The 24,150-nt window shown below is 36.1% G+C and overlaps 1 protein-coding gene across 3 annotated transcripts in view; it reads left to right on the top strand.

Moving 5' to 3' along the window:
* Nucleotides 1-27: 27 nt before the first annotated feature.
* IRAG1 (inositol 1,4,5-triphosphate receptor associated 1) overlaps nt 28-24,150 on the top strand; it is a 116,807-nt gene continuing 92,684 nt past the window's right edge. For 2 of the 3 annotated variants that reach the window (XM_074842042.1, XM_074842041.1), the window contains exons 1-3: nt 6,374-6,418; nt 6,585-6,677; nt 6,765-6,879. The gene's annotated coding sequence lies outside the window, so the exon portion shown is untranslated. Of the gene's footprint in view, nt 143-6,373; nt 6,419-6,584; nt 6,678-6,764; nt 6,880-24,150 lie in introns of those variants that run through there. The other variant, XM_074842043.1, reaches the window with a different exon arrangement.

The raw sequence follows: 24,150 nt of genomic DNA, 5'->3' as shown, positions 1-24,150 counted from the left end.
CCCGGCGCCGGGCTGGAGGGGGACGGGCTGCGCTGTATCACCTCCCGGGCGGCCGCTTCCAGCGCTCCTCCGTGTGGTGGCCTTTTAAAACGCGAGCCGTCCCCTCAGGACAGAGTGAGGGCTTACTGGGGATTGCAGACAGGTATTAGTCCCGTTTATACATATATATCACGTATTTACCTATAGAAATACATATATATGATGCCAAGAGATAATGGTGTGTGTTTACACACACACACACAGGGATAAATTGAATAGATTTGCAGCTAGTAGCTCTCTGAGTCATAACCACGACTCCCTCCAGCTATGCCTCTTCTCATGTCATTTTACAATTATTAAAGGTTTCCAACCAAGTGCATTGAAATGTGTGGAATTTCCCTGTCTTTGCTGAAAAACAAATAATGCATAAATCCAAATACATACTATCTGACTAGCTTAGTTGGTGTAATATTGTTAATACACATCTACAATTTTTTAGCCACAGTGTGGCCAACTATTTGCAAATTATCTACATGCTTTTAATTACAAATACTGAACCTGATCAAATTCTGAATCCTGAACCTAGGCCCTGATCCTGGAACTTGTTTTGTGTGAGGCATTCAGCCACTTGGAGGTGCATGAGAAAAGAAGAAATTTAAAAATTGGGTTCCTAAATCGTTTTTTCTTTCCAATTACCATGGCAGATGCACTGATGTATTTGGATAAAACACAGCATGCATCGTAACATATGACCAATATTAGATATTTTTGCAGCTGTACCATGGAAAAAAAAAGGGTAGTAAGACTAAAAGATCCACTGGCGCATTTCTACTAAGAAGATTAAAAAAAAAAATTTGTTACATGCTACTTACACAGCCTAATAAACCCTAAAGCAAACTTGATTTTGTCCTTTAGCTAACCATCCACAGAATACAGAATGTGGACTGAACTGATAGTCATAACTATAAAGCATTAAATTACTAAATTTTATTTAAAATTTTAATTGTTAATTACTATAATAGTATATATTATAGTAGTAACGACTAGCTTACTTGCAGTGTTACCTGTTCTCTGAAGCCAAAGCAAGTAGTATTTTTAATTAGTTAACATTTTGAATCTCAACTTTTGATTTTTATTTATGCACTAATTATTCTGAACTGAGCTTCCTGGTCCAATGAAGTATAACTAGTATTTCTGCTAGTAACATAGGTCTTTGAGTAGGTATGTGCTGTAAATACTTTTTGTAGAGAAACTTTTGTGTGTGGCAGGAAAGCAAAGTGACACTGACATTAATGGAGTGAAAGCATGCGTTTTTTCATTAAAAACATGCCAAAACCAATGTTCTGCAGAGCAAGATACTGAGTTCCTAAGCCTATTTTTCTGATTTATAGGCTAATTTTTCACAAATAAACTACCTTTTAGATATTTTAATTTACATTGAAACAATTTGGACTGAAAAGACAGTGTTTCTGATATGTTTGTTCAGCAGTTAGTGTCTGTAGTAAACTAGCTTTCCTCATGGAAAAAAAACTAGTTTAAATGAAAGATTTTATAGCTTCAGGCCTTAAGAATATTAAACTGAAGTTAAAGAGGGAAAACAATTCTTGCTTCCTGGTATAAACCTACTAGGAAAGTTTTAAGTTGTTGAAAATTTTATTACTATACTATGCAAACTATTGACTTTTGTGTTGAGTCAGGAAGACTCCTTTCTTCCATATATGTGGATAACAAATCACTACTGGGTATGTAGAAACTCTTTAATGTATAAAATATTGTTCTGGTGAAAAAGGCTATTTATTTATTTACTTTCTGAGTGCTTAGGAACATCTCAAGAAAAGAGACTTATCTTGCTGTCTTTTGCTTTTATTTCATTGAAATTTATTATGATGAACATTTAAATTACTACTTTTAAACTTGGGTTGTTATCTAGAAATACTGATAGAAAGTAATATATAGTAAATTGAACTTACACTTGCGATATGTTATATACAGTGAAAAATATTTAAAGCCTTCATTACCACATATAAGCCTTTTTCAGAAATGAAAATCAACTTTAACTAAGCTACTTTAATAACATAATAAAAAAGGCTTCTACCTACCTGACCACTACTCTTTGCAAGCAAATCACCATGTATGTTTGAGGTGTGTATGCTTAAATAAATAAGCCTCCATTGAGAATAGTTGGGTGGTCAGAGCATGGTATTTTAGTATGAAAGTTTCTTTACTTTTGATAGAATAAAAAACTTTTTTCTTCAGGGTTGTTTTTAGACTAAAGATAGGCCTGGTTTTAGAAATCTTCAGAGTACATATTAATTCCATTTTAACAGTGTGAACCATCACTCTGATAGTCACTTGTTGACCTTCCCCTTGTGACCTGTGAATAAAAGAAAGACATCCTACACTGGTGGTTTGAAGAGCGCAGTGTTGTGCCTCAGGGAGCAGTGAGGGCCGCTGCTGCCTCAGGGAGGGACCCCAGGCGCTGAGCACATCCAAGCAGCAGGCCAGGGGCGCTGCCAGCTGACCCCCACCGCAGAGTACCTGAGCAGGGCAGATATCAGGCAAGTCCAGAGCGATGAGGCAGGTCTGAGGTCAGGCTGGAAGTACCAGTCAGTGAAGCAGGGTCTAACACCATCTGGCAATTGCCAGGCAGGTCCTCACTGACAAGACAAGCCCAAGGTCAAGGCAGAAACAAATCCTCAGGCAAAGGTCCAGATCAGGCAGGTATCTATGGCTAGGTAGGGACCTAGCTGTCACTGAGCTAGAGACCTTGTAACTCAGGCCAGGACTGGGCATCCTGAGCTGTAGGCAGGGGTGTGGCAGGGTGTCCTAGGGGGGACTGATTAGGGCCCTTAAAGAGCTAGTAAGTAGGTTTAGTAAAATGCTGGATTGGTGTATTAAGTTTAAATAAGCTGTATTAAATTATACTAAACTGTAGTAAGTTGTAGTAGCCAAAATAATTCACACATCACAGTGTTCTTCTTTCTTTCTGCAGGGCAGGGGCTGTTTATTTTCTTTAATATCTCTTTTTCTCTTCTTACATTAATACATACTCATACAATAATACATACTTATACTCTCATTCAAGCTCTTACTTTGTAATAAGCAAGTCAGCAACTAGTCATCAAACCTCTCTCCCCTCAGACAGTTCCATCCACCTTAGCACAGCCTGGCAGTTTCTTATCTCTCTTCTAAGGCCTGTTCCTCCTCCAAGCCTTGCTGCTTCTCCAGGCCTGTGCAGAGCAGAGCTAGCACTTGTCCAAGCCAGCACAGGACCAACCAGCTCTTTGCTGAGCTGGCACAAAACAGAGCTCCTGAGTAGAGCTTCCCTCAGCAGAGATCTTCACCAAGCTCCCCAGACAGAGGTCCCCCAACAGAGCTCCTTTGTTGATGTCAATTTGGCTCTTAAGTACTGAATCTCCCCCAGCTGTGCAGGGCTGACAGGCCAATGCCGACTTGCCTCTTAATCATTTACCAGTAACACATGATTTGACTCTTAACATTGAATCTCCCACAGCTGCACAGAGCTGACACTCCCACAGGTTGGTTGGTTTAGAAAGTGCTAAAAATTGAGTTAATAGGTATATAAATTGTTTTGTTAGGAAGTTTCATATTGTGTTAGTTCCAGAGCCCGTTGAATTAGCTATGCGCATCAAGCTTGCTATAGGAGGGAGTCAAGAATTTCTGTCTTGCTGGTGAGGAATGCTGAAGCAGGCTCTATTAAATGTACATTGAGCAATATTATAGGTATTCTTTTCCTACAAAACTAGCTCTTTTTCTTCTGATAAAACTGTGTAAATGTTACAAGATAGAGCTATAAGAACAGATGGTCTTTACTGCTTTATGTTAATGTTTTACTTGAAGGTGTAGTATCTTTACAGACTAAGAAGCATTTTGTAGAGCTACGAAAAACTATTATTTTGTGCTCCCAGGATTAGTAACTTTTTTGTTGGTGTTATTCACACTTCATATGATTGTATTTGCCTTGTTTATCTGATAAATATAATTATGTCCTACTGAGTTAAATAGTCACCTAAATCTCAAGTATTGTTTTGCAAACAGAAGCTTTAAGGGGTGTCTGTGATAGTTTGTGGTTTCAAAGTTGTGTATTTGAAGGTAAGAGAGAATGCTTTTGTACTTAAGGTACAAAACCATGAGATGCTTATGCTTCATGCTTAACTGTACTGCTGACTTTTTTGTAATCCCTATTTGTCAATTAACTGGTTGCTAGCCTTTATTAGCACTCTCATTTCTATCAACCATATGCTCATTTGAAATCCCAGTACCAGAAACACTAACAGCAAAGTAACTTCACTTTTAATTTCTAACATCAGCATGTATTATTAAAAACGTCTCTTGTGCCCTGCAGACCTGAAAGGTGAAGATACTTCACAAAAATGGTGTAACACTAGACTTGTTCTAAATACTCTAGTATATTCTGTGGGACTTAAAACTGTCACCCTGCAGATCCTCTTACCTAGCACTAGCAGGCCAAGTATTTCAGCTTTGTACAGGTCTACTTCAATTTACTGTACATTGGTTGTAGTTTCCCTTTGCATAAAATGTAACATCTTGGTACCAAGGAATATTGTGGAACTGAGACTATAGCTGCACTTTTTTTCAGTATCCTTCTCCATGGGGGGTGTAGGGAAGCATTTCTATTTGTCTTTCTGTGGATGCAGAACCTTGTCTGACCCTGGACCAGTTCATGGTTGGTTTTCAAAGGGTGATTTTTTTTTTGGGTAGTTTTTGCACTGATAGCCTTCTATTTTCTGTGTATTGCATTTAACTTTCGTTAGTAGGTATAAAACTGTGGTTTAAAAAAAAAAATGAATCACAGAAACAGTATAGTTTTGGGTTTGCTTTGCTTTAAAGAGTTTCTCTTAAAAAACTCTAGAGGCAGCTTGTAGAATGCAGGAAACTTTCCTTCTGTCCTCTAGGGGGCTAAAGAAAAAAGAATAGTACCTTAAAAGTTAGCAGTACAAGTGCTATTCCATAAAGTTAATATTTCAATGCTTAAAAACTCACAAAGTTTCCAAAGATAAAACGGTCGATGAAATGCATGGTAAGTACAGCATCATTATTGCCACCTTCAGGCAACAAAAAGAATCATTCATTTTCACAGTCTATCCAGCATTCTGTTTACTATTTTTCTAGTCACAGCCTTGAATTTTCCTTTTGGAGTCATCTTTTTTTTCTTTGGCCTTAGTATGTTCCAACATGTCAAAAATACGCTTACTTGTTTCAGGAAGCTGTGATTGATAAACACCTAATTGTTCAATGATAAATTTTGTTTGAATGATAAACATCTCATGTATTATACAAAGAGCTTTTTAGCAAAGGTAGACTCTTATTTTTTCTCATTCTCTTCCTGGTGAAGGCTTTTTCAGGGATTATGCACTAGCATTACAGATTTAAAATGCATGTCAGCATCTAACAGGACAAGTGAGGATTATACAAAAGGCTGTAGAAGTATCAGATGGAATTGCAGTGCTGAAATGTAAAGAATGAAAGTAACACTGATTTCTAGTATAGATTGTTCGCTAGGAGAATTGGTGTCTTTAAGATTTTACTTAGATATACACCTAGAGAGATACGAATTTTTTCTTAATTTACTTAATGAACTTCAGGAATTTTGCCATTCTGTATTCTATCTCTTTCTAAAATACTTAGTTTTACGAAAGCTTACACTTGAACAGAGCAAAAGTTTTAAAAGAAAAAAAAAAGCTCGAGATGGAGACTACGCTGATTATTCTTTGCCAAAGCTTTCTTCTAGGAGGGCTCCTTAGTTCTTATACCATGTTCTTTGAAATGAAATTGCTCAATACACAGATCAAAATTACCTGGTGTTTTAACAGAGATATTAGTAGCTAGCCCAAGAACGTTGAGATCTAGCATCTCTATCATCCTCTAGTCTTTTTGATAAAATTATTTTTCATAAAATGTTTTTTGACAGCTACTTTGACATAAAATAACAGCAGATACTTTTTGTAAAATGCTTGATATAAAATATGCTCTCCATATTCAATGGAATGTTATTTGTGTACTAAAAATTGAAGGTAAGGAAAAAACTACAAAATGGGTATATAGATCAATGTCTTCTGCTACTCTAATTTCACTTTTGAACATGTTACAAAAGTAGTGGAGGGACTAGATCTTATTTAAAACATCTCCTCCTTGCTTTGTATCACTGTTAAAACAATTATTTTTCATTCTGAAATCTGTACATGCTCTCTAAAAGCCATGGTTTTAACAGAAAGTTTAAAGAAAGGAAAACACATTATACAAGCAAGTACTTGAGTGTAGAAGTCAGTTCCAAAAATAACAATGAACACTTGTGCTGAAATTCTCAGGAAGGATGAAGCCTGAGAATCAGCCTGAAGATGAAGAAAGCTTTTGGGAATATGTCAACAAATCTTTCTCTGTTTCCTGGGGGTGGCTGGTTGTTTTCAATGTCTTTTTCATTAATGTGATTTATAATATAAACTATATACTGACTTCTATACATAGAAATCAAATAGAAAAAGCAATTAATTTTCATGTCTAACATCTATAGTCTTTTCTCTGATTATTTACTTTTCTGCTGTCCCCCTTTTTTTCTTCTGCAGAACCCTTTCCGCTTTTGTTTAAGCACTTAAAGTGACAACGTTAACCAGATCAATGCCCTTTTTGTACTTATCCTGACAAATGAGATCTTTCAGGTCTGTTCAATAGCCTGTGACTGCAAATACCCTGATCTAGTTTTTAAAAAAAAATAAATTAAAAGTTGATGTAAATCTCTTTTGCAGCACACAGAATTCTGAAGACTTAAAGCCTATTTCTAATGTGCTTGAAAATGTCAAGAACAAAATCCGAAGTCTGCATGAGGACAAGGTTGCATGTCATGGATGTTGCAGAAACTGGGTATGATTTATATTTTAATTCATAAAATGCTTTGGAGTGCCTGCCTGTGTAGATGTTTTGAATATGTAAGGTTTAAGATGTAAACAGGAGACCTAAGCTTGGAAGTTTGGGTACTGTGTTGATTTTTGATACCTGTCTGAGTAAACATTTAAAGCTCTTAAAAGATTATTCCACAGCCTTTTAAATCATTTTTTTTAATCAGGAATGTCAAAATAAATATTTGTATTTTGAAATAAAGTATATGTACACACACAGAGATATATATTTTCCCCTTCCTTACATGTGTACATTATATTTAATGTATATTTTATAGTATACTATATAATACATTATGTATACATTTAAAGTAATAAACTGTAAGTAACCTAGCTCTTCTGTCTACTTACATGTCCATGAACTTAGATTTCATGGATATTTCCTTTGACCTTAGTAGATAACACTGCTAGAATACATAGCTACAGGTTGAACAGTATTTACTCCTAACATCAGTTGTCAAAGATGTTGGGACTTCGTTAAGGTTTACTTTGTGCTCACCAGTGTATTTTCATATAACTTTGTGCCCTCCTCCTTCCTTCCTGCCCCCCCCCCTAATGTTTCATTAACATATATTTCTTACTTTTTAAATAGAAGTAATTAATTTTTGTTGGGCACACTAATAACTTTAGGTCCTGCAGTCAGGATGGAATCTTTGTCTGGGGAAAAAAAAAAAACAAATTTTTTTCCCCTCAAGATGGAAACTGTTATTCTAGTGGATCTAATTACCAATTGTGAAGTAGGTATATTTTCTGTAATTCATACCAAAAGGAAGAAGTGAACTTTTAAAAGTTTTAAAACTCGACCTTTTTGCCAATAATTCTATATAATGTCTTAATATGCATCTTGCTATTAATAATGGAAAACACTTTATTGTTTATCATCTTACATTGTCAGTGAAAAACAGAAATCAGATTACTTTAAAACTCCACTGTAATAGCACACTGCATATCTAGCTATTAAGTTATTTAAGATATGCCTGTTCTGTGTTTCTGTCTAGCACTTGATGTGTTTATTTCCACATTCTTCTTAGAAGGCCAGGGACATTTTGTTCAGTTACTTGAGAAGTAATGTGGATGGATGCCTTACTTGAAGACCATTTTCATACCTCCTATCAACATGTAACTTAAGTTTACAGTTAACTTAATCCATGCAAGTAGAGCAATTGATTCTTAACTTGACTAGGCATATGCCTAGCTATCTTCTTGAATTAAGGTCTCAGACTGGAAGAGAACCAGTAAGTGTTATCAGCCAGAAGCAAATGTTATTTTAAGATGAGAGGAGGTATACTAGGCACTGGTTCACTAGATAATTTGGATCCTCTTTCCGCGTATTGCTCTGAGTATACTATACTTCCTTGCTCAACTTCTAAAGCCATGTGGCTAGTGGATAATGCTGGTGTGTGAGCAGTAATGAATATCCATTTTAAAGTAATTTAACTGAACAAGTACCTGTTAACTGTAACTTCCCAGAAGCAGGTAACAGCATTTAGAAAGAAAAATATGTACAACTAAGTTTTCAGGCATTCCTTACCCCTTCTCAAGGCATCTTTTACAGTCAGTATTCCCTGATATGTCAGGGTGGTTATACAGGGACATATTGGACTTAATATTCCCAACCCATGTTGTTAATGGAGACTAGGCTACAGTTCATAGCAGTAGTGAGCTACCAGGCTAGAAATACTCTATTGCAAACTGCCTGGAATGTCTTGTGTTTGCATATTACTAGAACAATATCTAGCATTCTCAAAGTGAGTAAGACTGAATAGTGTGAGGAATGAAATTGGCCTCTCAGTAAGCTGTATATGGATGTCTGCCTGGACTTCAGAGCTGATCTCATTTGCCAAAGGGCAGTAGTGGTACTGTTAGTGTCTTGTCCTCTGCTGCTGGAATTGCCATCCATGATGCAGTATGTTTATAAATAAAACTCTGTTTCTATCTGCAAGCTCAGCCTTGCAGTTGTGTTCTTTCCGGCTTGCACATCACCACTAATAAAGCTGCTACTGGAACTTAGTCAAGAATTCTGTTGATTCAGAAGCCAGTAAAGAAACTCCCAGAACTATGTTGCCTCTGCAAGTATGAGTAAAAGTTTATTTATATCAGCGAAGTGACTGTGCATGCATACAGACCCAGATCACTTAAATGAAGGAAGATGCAACTTTCACAAGTTACTCCTTGTTATTATTTCACTGGGTAAAGAGGGGCTTCCATTAGCGCCTCAGCAGATTACTTTGTGATTTTTAAGGTGTACATATGGTAATTCATAATGTGCTGGAAACACAAAACTTCTAAGAGAAACACTTTTAACTAGTTAATAACCGAATACTGTCCAGGCATAAATCCTTTGTGCTAATCAAATGTAACACTACTCAAGCAACAAACCAGGCAACTCATGTAGGCAAAGTTGGTAGACATGGTACATTTGACAGCTATGTGACTTAAGTCTGGACAAGCTGGTATGTATGCCTCAGATCCTCACTTTTTTAGTCGTGCTTCTAATATTGAGTCTTTTTTTAACAGTGCCAAGGGTGGATGTGTGTTCTAATGTAATCTTAAATACATATTTTCTTAATTTAGCTGTGGCATTTTGTGCAGAAGCTGTACACAAGGAATACAATACCAATACTAATCTGTCTGAAACTGTAGTGGTGGAAACCCTTCAGCCCTTATGGTGATGTTTCATTGTTTAACTTGGCTGTTAAAGTTTTTCAGCCTGAATTTCCCTTGCTGATGTTTAATGCTGTTATGTCCCATTCAGCAGTACATAGAAAAAGATGTCTTTTTACTTTTCTTTAGGGTAATTTGTATTTTATCATGGGCATGTAAATGGAGCAGTCTAGTTCTTTGTAAACAGATGCTGCTTTATGAGAGGCTTTTGTACACCATCATAGGAGATGTGAAAACCATGAATCCTTTGAATTCATATACATGTGATTGGTAATGTCACTTCTGCAAACATTTCTCCTGATATCTTTAATATAAAAATACCTGTATTACTTCCCCTCAGAAAAGTTGTCATGGTGATTTCTAATACACTATTATTACTCATTAACTAGGGAATACAGTCAGTTTAATAGGATCTCTTATTAGCCATTGAGACTGTAGGAATACAAAAGAAAAACAAACACATGCACAAATTCAGCAATGATATGTTCAAAATAAGACAAAACACTTCTGCAGAATACTTCAAAGATTGGACATTAGTGTAAGTAAGCATTGGAGAAAATAATTTTGCTTAGAAATTAAAGTAGGCTGAAAATTTTGAAGGGGAAACTTTGACTTTGTTTTGCAAAGCTTTGTAGCAGATTTAATAAAAGTTTTTCAGTTGTATGAGAATTAAATTTTAAAATAGCCAGTCATGATCCTGACAAGTGTTTGGAGAAGCTGGCTGTTACGTGTTGTATTGCTTTGTTTTTTACATATGTCCATTTTACCTGTGCCTTAAAACAGTTTTTGATGTTGCACTCTTAAGTAGAACCTGCCAAGAGTTAATGACAATAAATTACACCAAAATCTTTTCTTTACTAAAGATTATAATAAGTTTAGTAAGTTCTCTTCTCTATTACTTGCATGGTTTTGTATATGTAGAACTACAGCTCAGGCAGCTGGAGATGAATGGCTGCTAATTCTTTTGATCACTCTGATCGTCCAGGTTTGGGAGGTTTCTCTATCATATCCTTTTTAATCTTCTCCTTCAAATTACCTGTATGGACTTGCTATTGTAGCAAAGAAGGATGATAGTTCTCTTTTGGAGCTTTTCATATGACCTGGATAGGGTTATTCTATAGCTTTTAAGGCTGCTGTGAAGTAGCCTAAACTTTTATGACATGAGGGAGAAGAGACCTTCTTTGATCTTAAATATATATACACTTTCCAAACTGACCTGGTAAAGGTATTGATCACTTACGTTCTTTGACATAAACCTAGAGATTCAGCCTGCTGGACTGATTTGAATACTAGAGAACAAGAACATTCTTCAATTGTTTCCTTCCTTCATTTGCAGAAAAAGTGTTAAAACATTCACATAATATAGCCTCACAGTTTTTCCGTGCAAATAATCAAGCAGTATAAGCATCAGCAGAGGGCAGTATTGAGGTAGAAATAGAATAATAAAGTAAAATAAAAAGAAGTGTTGCCATGTGTTTTCAGTTTTCCTTCATAGAACCACAGAATAATTAATGATGAAAGGGGTCTCTGAAGGTCATCAGGTCAATCCCTGTCTCGGAGAGCCAAATTCAAAGTTAGATTCAATCAATACTGTCAGGGTAATGTGTGTGCATTGTTGGGTATTCTAAAGAACCTGCAATCAGATTAGTTTTCTCTCCAAACTACTTTTATAGGCACTTGGTGAGACTGGATGCAAAGCATGTCCAGTGCTGAAGTGTAGTTATTTTGTCTGAATAATACTAGAAGAAAATTGTTTAGCCATTTTTGTTTACGAGGTCAGGAAATAGTGGGTTTTAACAATTGCTCTTATGTGTTTTCATCAGTTTTCATAATAATAGCCAAGCATCTAAAAAAAAAAATCAGTCCTAGGAGTATTTTGTCTGTTACTTCTGCAAGGCAAGATTGACCAGCATGGTTATATCTATGTAAATTCTGTTGAAAAAATGTCTTATTGGGTTTTTTTTAAATATAGTTTCTATAGTATTTGCAACTCAATAGTATGATTTTTTTTTTACTACACCTTTATTGGAGAGCTGAGATAGTGACAAGAAAAATTTACAAAAGTGAATATTGCTCTCATGTTTAAAAACTTTCTTTTCAAGATGTGTTGTATTGAATTTGTGGACAGATTGATAGAAATCAGAGGCTTCACCTAATCAGTAAGTTTTATTAAGGAAATTTTTTTTCTTTAATATAAACAGCCTGTCGTCATTACTTGAATTCATTCCAGTTCCTTTTTTCTATCTGCTTGCTTATATTGGGTAAAATTTTATTGGCTAAAATGGTAAACTGTTGAATTTTGTAGGATACAGAATTTTCCTTTAGTTTACTCAATTCTGCAATGCTTTTCAAGAGTGTATTTGAGGTAAAATTGAAGACTTCTGAGCTGTGGAACAAATGTCTGTTATAACATACTGAACACAGTGCTATGTTAGGGAGTTCACTGATACTCATGTCACATAAAACCATTAAGATGCACTAATAATTTGTATAATTGACTTTAAGACAAATGTTTTACTACTGTCTTCAGTCTGAGAAACAGTGTTGCTACATCTCAGTGTCTGGTTTTCAATCTTTTTTTGACAAACAGTTACAATGTGTATTCAGATAAAATATTTGTGTTTCTACATATTAAATAGAACTGCTAAAAAGGAGAACATGTGGGTTTTTCGAATTCTCTTTAGAGAATTTTTTCCTAAAAATGCTCCTAGAAAAGTGAATACTAAGAAGACTGTGAAGTCACTTCTATGGGTAACACAAATGTTTGCCTACTCTTGTTGATGGCAAACTGAAACAACTCATAAAGAGAATGTTGGCATGTTAAAAGCACTTTTCCCTCCCAGTTAAATCAATTAGGTTTGAAAGCTGTTCAGCTAAAATTCTAGCTCTTCTTAGTTGGCTAGCTACCCCTTGAACATAAGCAGTGGGGTCTAGTTAAATCGGCAGTTTAGATTCCTGGCAAGTATCCAAATGAATTAGTTTAAACCAGCTCAGGCAAATGGCCACATGAGCCACATGCTTTTCAAAGTGTTGCTGTGTATATATCCTTGAAAGAGAAAATACCAGTGGATGTGGAATCTAGTCAGTGAAGGCTAGAAAGTGCTGCAGGGACCTTAGGTGGATACAGACTAGGCCTGAACTGTTCTGTTATCAGTACCCGGCAGAGTTTGAGTACGGTATGTATTTTGGTTGTGATCAGAACTTTGGCAGGGATTATATGATGTTTTATAAGTGTAGTTACACTGCTTCAAGGCCTGCACAGCTTGGGTGGGCAGAGTTTGCATATCAGCACTGTGCTTCCCAGTATCTCTGGTTCCTGAAGCAGCGTGAGACTGCTCTTTCTGCCATTGTTAGAATATTTCATTAGTGTAAAACTTGGAGACACATCCAAACAAGTAGACAATATATTTTGGTCACAGATAAGAAGCTTTTGTCTCTGATGGATGGAAATGTTTGTCATGTAGTAATAATATAAAATTGGAAAATGTATTCCCAGTTAGTATGTTATTTTTTAAAAAAATCAGTATTTTTAAAAATTCGGAAGTCTCAAAACGCTGAAGATCTCTTTATTTTTTGGTTAGGTAACTTCAGAGAATTTTTTTCTATTTCATTTCAGTAATAAAGATTTTATATTAAATGTGCAGATAAGTAATACTAGCTGTAGAACACAGGTAGGCATAAACATCTGTGAAGTGATAACGTGATAGTTGAGTGTGATGGAAGATGATGGCATGGAGGTGAGAAAATACTTCTGCAGTGAGTTTTAAATGGTATACAGTGTTGAAGACTTGGGGCCATGCAAGGCACAGAGAAGGAAAAATCAGTTTAGGACAACTGCTAATGACAATGCTGTCTTTTCTGAGTACTGACTGAGACTGTATAATGGCTGGGCTTTAAGCAACACAAAATTCCCAACTTGGCAGTCCCAGCAGTGCTAATGTGGGAAGGGCCCCTACTGTAAACTTGTATCTCTCCTGCAGAAAATAGAGCTCAAAAGGGCTAGTAGGGACCATGATGAGGGTCTGACCAAACCTTAACAACATGGAAGTTACGAACGGCCTCTGTTGAAATAATCGCTCTTAACTCCCAAGGTACAGTGGTGAACACCATTGTAAACAGGCCATTCAGCACTCCTGACAATCTGTCTTGCAGTGAGTGTTTGGAGTGTTCTTGGTGAAAAGGAATACAAGGTCACACATTGTATCATCCATTAACTGAAAAGAGTTGAGATATGTGAAATTATGTGGGAAAGTGGCTGAATTATACCTGGTAGACTGCAAAAGGAGCATATCCCTAGTGCTCTCAGAGGTAGGTCCTAAATCTACAAAAAATCAATTAATGATTTTAGTCATGACCTTGTGAAATCGCTTATTCTTATTGATTAGACTCAAGTACATAACATTACAGATTCATGTAACATTCTGTGTTTTGAGGTTCCTCTTCCTACCCCCCACCCCAAAGCCCAGCATGTTGCCCTCAAATGGCTGCCAAGCAGTTTTGTAATTGCATAATGAGATTCTATCATGTATACTCTTACAAAAAAAAAAAGTTTGCACATCATTGTCTGGTTTCACATGACAAGCTTTACTTCATCTTTGTAGGAAATTATAGAGAGAAATTTGTGATCTTTTCTGTTATCTTAATATTGCACAGTTTAATTGCAACTCTTTTGGTGACTTTTCCAGGAGGATGACCAGTTGCTGTCTTGCTTAGTTTATATTCTGTTACTATTCTAATGGGATGAGTGAAGAGAAGAGGATATTGTTTATTTTTACTTTCCTCTGCAGGGCTTTGGTTTGTAACACTTCTCTGTGAAATTATCCATATGTTACCTTAGTAGTTTTCAAGGAAGAGTTAAGTTCATTATTATACAGAAAAGGATGACATCCAAGGTGCTGCTCTTGTTTTGGCAACTTGAATTTTGTTCCAAAAATTTTGTTTAAAATAAAATCAGTGGGACTTACTGTCAAGGATGTTTAAATGCTTCTTGTATTATGGAACAAGTTAGAGTGAATTTAAAATTCTTCCTTTCCCCAAATTTATTCTGAACCTGTTTTAACAACAAAAAAAACCAGGTGTGGGGAAGGGGAATTTCTTATAAATGCTTGTAAGGGCCCTTATAAACATATGTTTCTTGGATTCCTGGAATTGGAAGCAACTGTATATTGTGCATCTTCCCAAATCCATGTAGCTAATTATCTCCAATAAACTTTCTAAAAGCAAACAGATTAGATCAGTATATCTCATAAGAAAAGTTTTATGCGAGTGTTCTACCTCTGGTCTGGAAACAAAATTGGTAGGAATTTTCCATTTATTTTGGAAAGACTAACACTGGTAGTGGGCGATTATCTATGCATCCTTTTATTAGTGAAATGTAGACAGAGCAACTGTGTAAAGGAAGGAGGCAAGCCTTTTGCCTTTCATTCAGTTTGTTTTTTCAGAAATGGTAAAATTAATAGCTATATTTCCAAAAGTGAGAAGGTGTGTCTGTACTTGGTTCTGTACAATGCCTGTCTTAATGGGCTTCTGAGCTTGGTTAAAGTCAGTAAATTCTACTATATTCTTTGGGTCAAGTTCTTAACCAGTAACTCAGCCCACAGATATTTAATAGCATTTTTTGCAACACTAAGTAGGAATGGAGGTTTAGTACTGAGCAGATGGTACAGCACTGATGAATAATTGGCGAGTTGATATTATTTAAGTAATCTATTTTTAAAGTTTGGGGGGGTTTTTATTCCTGAGATTGTGTAAAAAGGAAAAAAATAAACCTGAAATTCTGTATTGGTTGAATGTCTGGACTACCTTAAGTTGCCACGAGGCAGTAAGCTTGACTCTTATGGACTATTGATGGCCAAATCAGTTGTTATGTTTTTTCCAGCATTTTCTCATGTCTGTGTTTGAAGAGGCGGAAAGAACACCAATTCAAGGACCATCCAGCAAGTATGCTGTATCTTGACTTGGCAGTTCAAAGGCCAGTGCTAACCCTGCTTACTTGTGCAGAAGATAGGACCATGCTCAGCTAGTGCTTAAGCCTGCTAACTCATTTAGTATATATTTTCTGCTGATGCACTAGTGTGTTCTAGACAGTATGTGTCCTGGGTGACATCAGAACAACCAAAACATTATATGTAATGCAAGGGATCGATTTTTTGGAGGCAAGATTAGGAATACAAGATGCTTTACAGTCTGAGTGAGAAAGGGCTTTTTTTCAACATAGTGGAGTTATTGCATACAATGTTATATGCAGTGCTGCAAGCAAACAGTGTATTTGTTTGAAAAATACAAGCCTACTACTGAACAGATGAAGGGGGAAAAAGCACTTGGATTGAAATTCTATGCTGAATGTTTAAATGTTGCACCTTCTTGTTCTGCTTATGAAATGCTAACCAGTTTGTTAAATCTGTTTTCTAAATGCAAAACTTCTTACTTGAAGGCGGATTTAAGCCAATGCCCATGCTGGAGGGTAGGAAGTGACAGGCAGCTGCTCCCACAGGTGAGAAGCTGGAGCCAGCAGTGTGGAATACAGAGAGTAGTGGCATCTGTTTTATTGTTTGTCTGGACCATGTTTACTCCCTCACTAGGTCAGGTCTGAGGAATGAGGCTGACTGTGGTTTGAGAAATACAACTTCAAGTGGCTTTGTTTCCCAGATGCAGAAAGCTTGGAAGAAGGGGACAAAAAAACAGTAGCAGACAGACTTCTCTGAAGAGGGATGGGAGGGTGAGTCTAGTTTCCTGTGGACAGGCAAAAGATGGGAAATCCTACCTCATATATAGAGTGATGGAGGTGGGGAGGAAAAGTATCCCAAAGAAAGAAAGCTTTGTGCAGGTGGAGGGTGGTGAAGCTGACTTTGTTATTGTTCTGGGAGATTTGCTCCCTTTGTTTTATAGTGGTCAGATGTATTTGGGAAGCTGAAGGCTTGAGTTTTAGAATCTTAGGCCTAGAAATTTACGTCTGTTTTAAGATAGGATCTGTCATACCTAGTTTGTTCTTGTAAGTGTTCATGTTTGCATGAAAATAATTGGATGCAAGTGTTATGTGTGAGCTTGTGACAGTCTGTGCTTTGCCCCATGTTACATCTTAAAAGCAACGGGTGTATGTTTTGGGGGCTGTCTGTTTGGCTGTTGGTTTTTGTGGTTTTTTCCCTTTTTTTTCTTTTCCAGGAATGAACCTTGGAAACAGAATTTTCAGTTCAGTTATGAAGCACCTGTGAAAGCATTAATGGCATGGCACAGCCTTAGCCTCTCTTCCAATTCTGCCATTTCTGCTCATGTGGATGTTAGACACTTGTGCATAAATGGCTGCTAATGTATGTGCTGCTTCATGGTTTACCAAATACCACGGGACATGCCTGCTAACCTTTGTGTCCATGTTGTGTTTTGTGGTTTGCTTTTTTTTTTACTTGACTAAATTTTCTGGGTAAGGCTCTAGCAAAAGAACAAGTATACATACTAGAGATATTGCATGCCTGGTAAATTTTAAGGACTGCATATTATGAGCATTCAGTTCTCTGCCAGCTAATGCAATTGAAGTGAAAATTTATGTGTCCCCATTTGGGGGGTGCCATCGTATTGGCTTATATAAGTAGATTGCACACATCCCCCCTTTTTTGTTTTTGAAACTGTTGCTTTAGCAGTGGCTGCTTGTCTCCTTAAGTCCTGTGGTTAAGCAGAGAAGTGCTTAGCACAAGCATAGAATTTTATTAAACTTACAGCTGGCCAGATATTTGCTTCATGGTAAAAGCCCATATGAATGCATTGTTTTTAACAACATGGAAAATTCAATAATACCCAAATTTAGGAGGGAAGTGTGCAGGTGGCTTTGGGTGTTGCTATCTTTTGTTCTCCCAAGTCTTTTAAACTTTCTTGTTCCCTCTTACGTTATATTGAATGAAAGAGCTGGGATGTTGAATTGAAAAGCTTTCATGTGAAATTCACTGGTTTAGAGTTATAACTAAGTTTCAGTAAACTAAGCATTTGTAAATGGAGCTATCATGATGGAGTAAGTAAACACATTTTAATAATTTAATGCTTAGCTATCTTCCCTGCCACTGCTGCCTCCCCCGCTCCTACCCCATGCATAGTCTTCCTGACATTACCACTTAGCAGGATAGTTGTAAATGAGCCAAAAAAGCTTTGCCTTGGCACACTTTTATTAACTTGATTTGGGTTTCAATGATGAAACCCAGAGATGAAATAGAACCACAAGAGTTCAACAGTCTGCTAATAGCACAGTGCTGCAAAGCATCAGATGTATGAGGAGTCCTACTGCAGTAAAGTCATTTTTCCTGAGACAGTCCTTTTCTGAGAAGTTGTTTGTAAGGGTTTTTTTCTGTATGGTTTGGTTTTTGTTCTGATTTTTTTTTTAAGCCTGAGATTGAAGTACAAAATCTGTAGCACATTCAAACGTAAGCTCTTGTGACTGAAAGTAAAATAGCAGTGTAAAGATGTGTCTGTGTATCAAGCTAGTAGAGAAAAGCAGAAATGACAACTAAATAGGATTTTAGAAATCAGGTGCTGTTAGATTACAGCAAAGAGGGGTTTTGTTGGCTTTCATTTTGTTTGGTTTTTGTTGTTGCATAGATATTTTTGTTGGTTTTGTTTGCCCAGGAGGAAATTATACCTCTGTTTTCTTGCTGTTTAGCAGACTAATATTTCTCCTGTTCATAACTAGCATGGGATGAATTTTTTATAGCAATACAACTGTGTTACAGCCAGTGTAACAAAAAACCCCAGAGTGACGACAATGCTAACTGGTGTTAAAGCCAGTTTATTTGTAGCTGATAAAACACACTTTTGCACTTACGTTTTAGTTGTCCTAGCAGACCCTCATTAATGTGACATATATGTGCTTGCATTTTTCTAAAGGAAGCACTTTGATAGATAGTAGCCATCTCAAGGAGCAAAGGGAGAAACTTAATCCACTGTTTAACTACTCTTGCTTTTTTTTATGAGAGGAGAAAATGAGTCATAACTAAGGCAGGGGAAGGATAAGATAAATAAAAGCTGCTCACAATAATAGCCAATAATAATTACAGAAAGTACCATGCTGATCTTAGGATCTGGCTGTTGAGAATAATACATTTAACAGCAACATTCTTTGGTAAATTTGTGAGAATGAGTGTCAGAATAGTTAACTGGGAAGGCAGGCATTCCTTCTTGTAATGAGTATCTTGAAAGGCTTCTTTTTTTCAGTGAACTGTGCATAAAGCTGTGAACAGGACAGTAATTTTCATGTAGTCAGTCACTTGAGGCTCTACCCAGCACTCGCTAAAATCAATGGCAAAATTCTTACTGACTTCAGTGAAGCGGCTAGAACCTCAGATGTACGCGTTTTCTCTGTCATGGGGGATAACACTTGCTTTCTTTTTCCCTGTGAAGTCAGAGTAGTCTTACCTAGATATGAAGATGGAAATTGTGAAGTGCCTAAGTTCTAAGAACTGTTATTTTTTTTCTTCCTCTTCTGCTTCAGCTGCAAAAGGCCTACATCCAGTCAGTATATCCATATGTGTCTCTATATTCCTGGCATGAATTTACATTGCTTTCACTTAAATGTAGGATTACTACCATAATGTGTAAGCACATATTATAAAATTTGAACCTCCCTCCACATAAATTTCTTATTACCTTAATTTTGTAGAATGTGTAAGGTAGTGTTTAGTAGTGAAAGCTGGTTATTTATTTTCAAAAAGCAACATCAAAAGAGAAAATTTTATTAAGATATACTTGGTCTTTTCTTTCTTTATTGTTTTGGCATATAAGATAATCAGAACAATGCTTTTCATTAAAGACTACTGTTAGAACAGCTATACATAAATGATAAATTATGTGGTCTGAATTTTAATGGAAATGGCTTTTTGTTCTCATCAGCTTTGCTTCTATTTAAGGTAAAGGGAAGCAATGCAAGGTTGTTCTTCAGTCATTTTCAGGAAAAAAAAATATTTAGAACTTTGTTGTTATTGCTTTTTTGTAAACAAATCCAAACAACTTCAATAAATAATGGAGGGAAGAGGACAAATAGTCAGAGTGCTAGCTTTTGATCATAGTTACCCATCTATCTTCTGCAACTTATTTAATTAACAGTTGGGTACAAAGATCCTAACATTGTTGTTCCTGACATTGTAAAAATAATACTGTCCCTGTCGTGAAGACCTTGCAGTCTAAACATGCTCCCTTTTCATATATTTAGACAGTAAGAATAAGTTGAGAGAAATTAACTTAAGCAGATTGCTTTGCCAAGTAAAGCTATTTTAAATATTTAAAAGTATGAAGATGCAGTATTGAAGGGACATAGATGGCACTTATTTGCTTCAGTCTCCAGCAGACTCTTTATGCATGACTTGGTGGAGATTGCACAGATACCTAGAGTTTATCTGAGTAAGAACTTTAATATTACTGGGTAAAGTCTAATCAACCACAGTGTAACAAACAAGCCATTGGAAAAATATTGTAAGCTAGCAAAGGTGTCATTCTAGATGTAAAATAAGCATCTGTGCTCAGAGGGCTCAGTTTTCTATTTTAAGGAGAAAATATTTTAATAAAATATTTTTAATGAAAGCAAATAATGATAAATAACATTCTATTTGTACAGCAGCAAAGATCTCAAAACACAGCCTCTGCTCTTGGAAAAAATCAAATGAAACAAAGAATCTGTCAGAACAATGTAGAACAGCAGAAAATCCAACCATTACTGAGACTGTGATCAGTAAGAATAATTTATTTCTGCCATCTTCCCAGGCCATGTGAACTTTAGTTTTCAATCTAAAACCAAAATCCAAGATCAGGTGTCATCTTTATTTCATACCAGGTAAAAACATTTAGGAGAGGTATTTAAAGGAGTAGAAGCAAAACTGTAGACTAGAGTACAAATGCTTCAGACAGCTCAGTTGCAGCTTTTTGATAGTGAAAAACTTAAGTTTCCACAATGTGTGATAAAGGTCAAAATCCTTTTCAAAACAATGAGGAAGGAGAGCAGGTGTTCAGCAGGTAGAATATAGAAATAAGTCTTCCACAAAAGCATTACCAGATAAGTATATAAATTTGTAGGACTTTAGCTGTAGTAAATGAAAATTATGCATCCAGTGGAATGGACAATAGATGTTTAATTGATCTCATTGAAGCCATAATATCTTAAGGAAACAAACAACTTCATGAATAAATTTAGAAACGATTAATGTACTGAAGTGTTTTGAGTGGAATACTCAAATAATTTGAAATCTGTATAAAGACTTTATATAAACTTTGCAAATAGAGGAAAGGTTTCTTTGAGTGGGAAAACTTTTTTGCTGTCTTAGCATGAGTAAGATATTGCTGCTTCTTAACTGTATAATGACATGAGGCTTAAATTATTATGAAACCTACTTTATTCAGGTGACAAATGCTACTACAGTTTTCACTCAGAGATGGTTCCTTCAACCATAAACAGATATTGCATGCTATTAGTTATAATTGTATCCCCCAAAACCTTCAGACAAACCCTGTTTTTAAAGAATTTAAAGACTATAAATTAGGCACTCAGCTAGGAAATGATATTTAGAAGGCTTTTGGTGCTTAAAGCCTCTTAAGCAGATGTTGACTGGTGCAGTTGCAAACTTGTGTTTGTGTGTGTGTTGTATCGTTTATATCATGCCCTGAATTTTATAAACAATTACAATTAAATGACATTCATCTGGCATCATATTGTCACCCATTGTCAAACATACATTTTTTTCTCAGTGTTTTTGGATTAGTTAGTATTATCCCTATTTAAAAGGAACGAGTGTTTAACTGCTATAAGTCCTCAAAAATCTCTGTTAATGTCTCTTATAGCACTTGCTGGGCCTGTACTCATGCTGCTCCTAGTCTGTCACATCCCTCTCTGGACTTGGGAACCTTTCGAAGCAATTGAATTTTGAAGTTTTGTAGGAAATAAATGAATAATCACACGTAACTTTTTGGTTTTGCTTAGTTTTTCTTGCATCATGCTAAAAGAGAAGCTCTATTAATCACATCTTTGTCTTTGAAAACATCTCAGCTTGATGTTTTTCTTCCCTCAGCCTTCTGATGAAGAGGATTTGCACAGCTGACTTTCACAACTTTTAAAACAAAATCTTTACTTGGGGATCTGGCACAAAAATGAAGTATTTAAATGAGTGCTTGTATTACTTTTGGATCATTGTCCTCCAAATCATGAATAAACCTGGAAAGTAAAATCAATAGAATGCAGTAGCGCTTAATAACAGATTTTTTTTAAAAAAAAAAAACAAACACAAAACAACTGAGACACAGGTCTCATAATTGTATTCTCAGTAGGTATATTTTCAGAAATTATGCTTGCAGTTGTTAAATAAAATTTTCTTCATCAGGTCTTTCAGTTTCACTGGAGTTAAAGGCAGTCTGTAATACAAAGTTAAATGTGACTAACTCTTGGTTTCCTGCTGTAAACAAAGGGCATGTTTATTAGCACTTGCATACTTCAAATAGAATTTTCAAAGCACTTACTAATGTAAAACTGCCCGTTTTGAAAGAAGAGATTATGCTGGTGGAGGCATAAATGTGGGACAAAGTAAATCTCATGTGACTTACTATTTTTCTGAGTATCTTTTAGGTAAAATCAGTTTGCAACAAATGTAAATGAGTTTATAATCTCTCTACCTTGCAAAAGCAATTTTGGCAATACAGTGCAGTTTCAATGTGCGAAGCGAAGTAGTACAGTGCTATTGGCAAACACTAGATTTCTGAGATAATCTTTTCATCTGATTGTCAGGTATTGTTTCTCCCTATCTTACAATGAACCTTCCATGTGTATGGTGTTGTTCATAGTAGCTACCCAATCCACTCACTGACTTCACATCTGTGGGGAAAAGCAGTATATTAGCATGTAAAATGGTTTGACTATTGGAAGAGTACTGTATAAGAAACAGGCAACCCATATTGGCTTGGATTTGCTTCAGTAAGTACTGCTTTTACTTACAGCAAAGTTTTAGCCCCCTGGGGATAGGTTAAGTGTCAAAATAATTTTTCACATTTTCTGAAAGAAGTCACAGTTCTGAGTTTAACAGTGAGCTCTAGATGTTGAATTGGAAAAATGGTTATTTAATTAGAAGTTGAAAACCATGTTGTCTGGAAAGTGCAAAGTTGTTACTTATTCTGAGCAAAATAGTTAGAAAGCTGAGGAAGGGAAGTAAAGATAGATGAAATCATGAAGACTCATGTAAACCAAAAACTGGAACACTGTTTGGGATGGCAAGCAATATTAGAGAAACAATTGGAGGCTAGAGTTTCTAATCATGGTTTTTTGAGCTAAATGTATGTGTGATATGCTCTTGTGAGGGAGAAAGGTATGTAGAATTTACCCTCTTTGTTTCTGGCTCCTGATTCACTAGGCTACACGTAAAGTCTAAAAAGTCATTTATGATTAGAAAATTTGAAGGCTGGGTAGGAAGACTGGAAAGCATGTAGCAGCAACTCTCAAGGCTCAAACACACAGCAGTTGTGACATGTCAGCTGCTGGAAGTAATGAAGTATGTGCTTACCTGCAGCTAAACAGATACTGAAACAAATTTTTACCATATGAGATAAAAACGCTTTGCTTAAACCTAAATGGGGTATGGCTGATATTTGATCATTTGTTCAACTATAAGATTTATGTATAATAACTTCTTTTGGGAACTGTGGCTTTAGGAGAAGTTTAAAATGTAAAAATCAATAAAACTTTACTGAACATTTATCTGAATAATCATCTCATAAGAATATGGCAGGCTAAATTTTGTACCACATCTCAGATGACTTTGTCATTCATCTGATGTAATGGCTGTTTGATTTCCTTTTTTAGTTGCTTGCTGCTTCAAAGCATTTTATTGCTCTGTTCTAAAAATTGCATTAATTTATCTGTTGCTGCTTTTTATAGTCTCAAAAGAATGTCAGACTTGCTGTGAGAAATGCAAGTACTACAAGGAGGTGATGAAGCAGTAACTTCTCTCCTAAAGACTCAGCTGTATGTTCAGTCTCTTCTCAGGCTTGCTCACTACAGAGCAACATGTGGAAACAACAGGCAAATATGCCACCGTTTCAAGCATAGGCAGAGGCAATAGCTGGTTGCTGATGGTTGTAGCTGTGTAGCTCTCATCAAAGCAAGGATTTAGTAGTGTTGCGGCAGTAGAACACTCTGTTCTACCCCCTGTGAACTATGGCTAGTAGTTTATAAAGGTTTGTGTTTTTTCCTTCTTTTTTTCATGAAGTAGAGAGGAAATAGTATTTACATCTTGAACTTACTATTCAAGTCAAACTTATTATTAGAGCTGAGTATGTATTCAATAACAGAAAATGACATTCTTAGCAGAGTGGATACTACCTGCAATCTCTTGGCACCACTCTTGTGTTGCTTCCTTTTTATCCATTGTCCTCTTCTGAATAACAGTACCACCAGTATACTTGTTCAGTATTACATCACTTGTTTAAGTGAACATTGATAAAAGTTAGCTTTCAGCAAGTTTAAAATGTGATCATTGATCATTGTGACTTTGATCACTGAGTCTAATAGCTGACACAGTTTTCCCTGGCCTTTTCCTGGTCTTTGAAATGCTGAAGAAAAGTA

This window comes from Strix aluco, chromosome 16, assembly GCF_031877795.1.
Source record: "Strix aluco isolate bStrAlu1 chromosome 16, bStrAlu1.hap1, whole genome shotgun sequence".
Classification (NCBI taxonomy): Eukaryota; Metazoa; Chordata; class Aves; order Strigiformes; family Strigidae; genus Strix; species Strix aluco.
Note: the sequence above shows the minus strand (reverse complement) of the source record. Positions and strands in the feature narration are given on the sequence as shown.